We start from the raw sequence: 5,904 nt of genomic DNA, 5'->3' as shown, positions 1-5,904 counted from the left end.
CCGTGGACGAAGCGGAGTCCAGCCCGGGGTCGTCACATGTGGTTGCCACAAGCCCGCCGGACGCTGCTCACTCTTGCCGCCGGCCTCTGCTCATTCATAAACACATTTCATTACACCAAATACACAAAATAATGTTCTTTTTAGCAAGATCATATGACCCCTTTAAATTAACATTTTAACATTTAAAATATCATTATACAAATTCAGATTCAGATGGTCAAATTTTAATAGAGATCAGTAAAATTTTGACCAATCATGCACCCCCCATCCCCCCCAACCCCAACAGAATAAATAATAATAAATAAATAAAAAAAACCCTGGAGTTTGTAAAGAAACATCCATAAAAGTAACTTTTATCCTCCTAATTTAGCCTAAAATATTGAATGTCAAATAGTAGCACTCATATATATATATATATATATTTTTTTTTTTTTTTTTTTTTTACCCCAACAGAATAAATAATAATAAATAAATAAAAAAAACCCTGGAGTTTGTAAAGAAACATCCATAAAAGTAACTTTTATCCTCCTAATTTAGCCTAAAATATTGAATGTCAAATAGTAGCACTCATATATATATATTTTTTTTTTTTTGGTTGTACATTTTAATGTAAATTTGCATTTACTGTACATTCCTTGCCAAAACCATATTTCTACAGTGCAAGGTAATTTCAGGGTGGTATTGTGTTGATTAATAATGACACGATCATGTCAGAGAATTCTGTGTCAAAATAAAATGGGTCAAGCACCATGTGCTGTGTTTACCCTTTCAGAAATCACAAAAAAATTCAGTTTTCACCATCATGGCAATAATTAAGACATTCCAATCAAGAGGAAATGTTACGAATCTGCCTGGAAGAGGATGTGTCTATATTATCTTAATATCTTTTAGGGAATCTGAAGGGCCTGGAGTGATTCTAAAAAATGGTCTCTGATCAGATCTATAATCTAGTCATAACATACTTGTTATCTGGGCAAACTGAGGTTGCAAAAAGTATTGAAAAAAATAAGGGTGTCATTAATTTTGGTCACTGTGTATTGGAGATATTATACCAAATTACTGTATTATATTACTTAGATGTATATTTTTGCATGAAGCTTTCTAGTCCCACGGAGTCATCATAGATAGCCATTTGAGCTTGTAAACGGGGATTCAATCCGTGCCGGTAAGCACTAAGTAGAGCCACCTCATTCCACCCGCTAGTCGCCGCCAGCGTTCTGAACCGCAGTGTGTAGTCATCCAGGGAAGATATGCCTTGGCGCAGCCGCAGTAACTGTTCGGGCACAGATAGCACTCCTGCTGTGTCCTATAATGATATTTAGATGTTGGTTTTATTCACAAAAGTGTAACACAACAATAGCTATTGAATTGTAAAATGTGAATAAATAAATAAAAAATACACAAAGTCTGACATGTCAACTTTAAAGGGTGTGTCTTGTTACTGGTTGATAGAACAACATTTACATGCTGGTCTTATGCACAGAACTATAACACAACGCACGATATTGAAATGGCAACAAATACATCAATTAATTTCTAATAAATACGCTCCTATGTCCCAATTCTAAGGCGTGTGTCATGTTACTGGTTCATGGAACAACATGTACATGCTGGTTTTATTCGCGAAACTGCAACACAGCAAAAGCTATTCAAATGTAAGGATTGAGCAAAAAGCTCACAAAGCCTTTCACAGATAGCGCAGTACACTGCCCCCTATAGGAACATGTTGCATTTGTTGTAATTCAGCATACATGCTATTGAATTAAATTCAAATCTGCTAATAAATTTGTTTAAAATGCATGCAGTTTTATTTCTCAAATCCAAAGGGTGTGTCTTGTTACTGATTCCTAGAAGAACATTTTGATGGTGGTTTTAGCCACAGAACTATAATAGAACACACATTATAGACATTTAAACCAATACATAATTTAGTTTCAACTAAATACAATCTTGTACCTCAGCTTTAAAGGCCGTGTCTTGTTACAGATTTCTGAAAGAACATTTTGCAGTTATTTTCGTTGTCAAAAGAGATGCAGAAGTCACGCTATTGACACTCAAGAATAGCTTGTGAAACCTTCCAAAGAGTCTCCAGTATTACTGACCCCTAGAGGAAGATACTGCAGTAGTTTTGGCTGAGTTTGACATTCAAACCTTTAATAAATTAATTTAAAATCAATACAGTCTTCTATTTCAACTTCAAAGGGTGTGTATTGTTTCTGATTCCTAAATGGACATTTCAATTAAAATTTTACTCTAATATGTAATTCAGTCCCTTATTTGTCCTGAGCAGTTAAACTGTCCATTATTCTTCAGAAAAACTCTCCAGGTCTCACAGACTCTGGGTAAATTGTACTAATGTTGTCTTCTGGGAAACATCTTGGTTTCTTCTGAAGCTTCTGGCATAATTTAGCTATTATTCTGTCTTGTGGACTATATGTAAACATCTTTGATGCAAAATATCTTACTCAGGACAGTACTAAATAATTACATGCATTTTGTGTGACCCCTCTTACAAAACATTAGTGTTTTTTTTTTTAAACAAACATACAAACAAAAGGGGCCCTTTGAAAATGAGCTCGAAAATATAATTTTTAACTAATTGATGAATTATGTATTGGTTTAACTTTCTATAGTATGTGTTCTATTATAGTTTTGTGGCTTAAACCACCATCAAAATGTTTGTCTAATCTGTAACAAGACACACCAATTGAAGTTGTGTAATAAAACTGTGTTATAAATTAATTTATTAAAAAATAGATTTTCAAACTCCAGTTCTGTCTTAATTGTTGAATTTCAATACCATGTTTTCTATTATAGTTCTGTGACTAAAACAAATATAAAAATGTTCTTATAAAAACAGCAACAAAGACATGAGGTTAAAACAGAAGAGTGTATTCATTTTAAATTAATTTATTTATTAGTTTACGTTTCAATAGTGTGTTTTTTGGTGTCAAACTTCTGTGAAAACAACAAACATTAAAATGTTCTCACAAGGACCTGGAATAAGCCTACTGCATAACCACTAAATTATGGAATGATAATGATTTTTAATATTATTTTTATTTTATTAATATATTTATTAATAGTAAAAATATAATAATAACCACTATCACATATCTTATTTACAATATTTCTTATTTAAATTCAAGTGAGTGTTGTAAGTGTTTGTCTTTATATCTTTCAAAGAGATTGGTGCACTACTTGCTGCACTATTTGCTCTTGTTTTGTTAATTGTAAAAAACATTCCGGTGGGAAAACATTCGTTTTATCCTTTCCATGTACTTTGTAGACGGTCCCTAGCTGGCCTAAGCGCTAGCTCGCCGCTGCTAGAGACTTTATGCGTTTCAACATATAGAGGACGATTAAAACTAATAAACTGCGATGTGTGTTCAGTTCTACGTTTTTATGCTTTTCAGATAAACCATTTTGTATACGATTATACTCATCCACTAAGAATTTATTGAAGTTTTTCACGGCTGAATATCTGTCTAATATCCAACGTCAAACCAACTTTATATCGGTTACTTTAAATTGGTTCGCATTCATTCCCCTCATAGATCACGAGACTAACAGCGACATTATCACTGCAAACATCGAAACAATCATTTACACGAACATACAACAACATAAAATCGCTCAGTTCTTAATAAACTTCACGTTTTCCTCACATAGACCTACTTACTGCCTGCTGCTCTAAATGTCTAAATCAGAAAACACACAAACAGCTTACTCGATGAAAACAAGACAGAAACATACTCGTTTATTTTTGCAAACATACAGTGCAAAGTGTGTTTTACAGTTGTTTAAATAAGAGAAATACCGTGAACTGCTCACCTCTCCTCAGAAGTTCGCTGCAGCTGCGTCCGAAAGCTTTTATGACTCTTTGTTCACGGTTTCTTCTGAAAGTGATTTGTTACTCAGCTCTCACTGAATCCAGGACTGCAGCCGTTGAGCTCAAGAACAAAAAAGAGGGCGTGTTCACACCGGGATAGGCGTTTTTAACTATTCAATCAGAAAAGCCCTAAGAAGAAGCCAAGAGTTATTACTTTCGTTTTACTTCCTGAAGTTACCAGCTATTGTGTATCACTCCCCGAGACGACTCGTTCTTCCCGAGTCACATTAAAGATTCGTTCAAAACGAACGAATCGTTCAAGAACGACCCAACTGTACTTACTGTAGTGTAAGTAGGTCTAAGTCAGAAAACACACAAACAGCTTAACGTTACTCGATTGAAACAAGACAGAAACATACTCGTTTATTGTTGCAAACATACTGTGTAAAGTGTGTTTTACAGTTGTTTAAATAAGAGAAATACCGTGAACTGCTCACCTCTCCTCAGAAGTTCGCTGCAGCTGCGTCCGAAAGCTTTTATGACTCTTTGTTCACGGTTTCTTCTGAAAGTGATTTGTTACTCAGCTCTCACTGAATCCAGGACTGCAGCCGTTGAGCTCAAGAACAAAAAAGAGGGCGTGTTCACACCGGGATAGGCGTTTTTAACTATTCAATCAGAAAAGCCCTAAGAAGAAGCCAAGAGTTATTACTTTCGTTTTACTTCCTTATCTCCAGGGATTTCACTTGCACACACAAAAAAAGAAATGGTCATCTTTGTGTTCCGACCGTGTGTGTATTTATTTGCTGGACATGGGATTAACTGTAAAAACCACATCATCACTGCAAACATCGAAACAATCGTCTACACGAACATACAAAACAAAACATAAAATCGCTCAGTTCTTAATGAACTCCGTATGTTTTCCTCACATAGACCTACTTACTGCTGCTGCTCTAAATGTCTAAGTCAGAAAACACACAAACAGCTTACTCGATCAAAACAAGACAGAAACATACTCGTTTATTGTTGCAAACATACTGTGTAAAGTGTGTTTTACAGTTGATTAAATAAGAGAAATACTGTGAACTGCTCACCTCTCCTCAGAAGATCGCTGCAGCTGCGTCCGAAAGCTTTGATGACTCTTTGTTCAGGGTTTCTCCTGAAAGTGATTTGTTACTCAGCTCTCACTGAATCCAGGACTGCAGCCGTCCAGCTCAAGAACAAAAAAGAGGGCGTGTTCACACCGGGATAGGCGTTTTAACTATTCAATCAGAAAAGCCCTAAGAAGAAGCCAAGTGTTATTACTTTCGTTTTACTTTCTGAAGTTACCAGCTATTGTGTTATGTCTAGATCACGAGAAATGCAGCCGTTGAGCTCAAGAACAAAAAAGAGGGCGTGTTCACACCGGGATAGGCGTTTTTAACTATTCAATCAGAAAAGCCCTAAGAAGAAGCCAAGTGTTATTATTTTCTTTTTACTTTCTGAAGTTACCAGCTATTTTGTTATGTCTAGATCACGAGAAAACAACTTATGTCAAGTTTATGATAAATCAAGAGGAAAAAAATAAGGCTGCATGACTTTAGGACATTCATAAACCAGGGAACAAATGCATTTTTTCCTGGTGCACAGGCGTACACGTTTAACAAAATCGCCTTGAAAATGTGAATCTTCAGAAGTGGAGCCAATTAAAATGAGAAAACTGCTTAAAAATTGTTCTCTAAATAACTCATTTACCTTTCTGCTTCTCAATTTCCCAATTTCTGTCTGTATGACACATGACCACCTTCTTGACATGATGTTCATCATATGATTGCATGAGCTCTTGTTGTTGATTATCTGTAGTTCTTTGTTGTCAACACTTGTTTGTGTATTTTGTTTGCCAATTCCTTGTATTATTTTGTAAAGCATCCTTGGGTTCTTGAAATGCGCTATATTTAAAAAAACAAAAAAATTAATTGGACTAAAATTAGAATTCCTTATGATTTGTGTTTGATGAGAAATAAAACCAAAAGCTCAAGGTTGTTTTCTGGTGCATTCATCAGAGTCTTTGCAATTAAACACAATCAAACTGA

This window comes from Sinocyclocheilus anshuiensis, unplaced genomic scaffold, assembly GCF_001515605.1.
Source record: "Sinocyclocheilus anshuiensis isolate Anshui unplaced genomic scaffold, SAMN03320099.WGS_v1.1 scaffold5194, whole genome shotgun sequence".
Lineage (NCBI taxonomy): Eukaryota > Metazoa > Chordata > Actinopteri > Cypriniformes > Cyprinidae > Sinocyclocheilus > Sinocyclocheilus anshuiensis.
The sequence above is the reverse complement of the archived record's forward strand: the minus strand, read 5'-3'. Positions refer to the sequence as shown.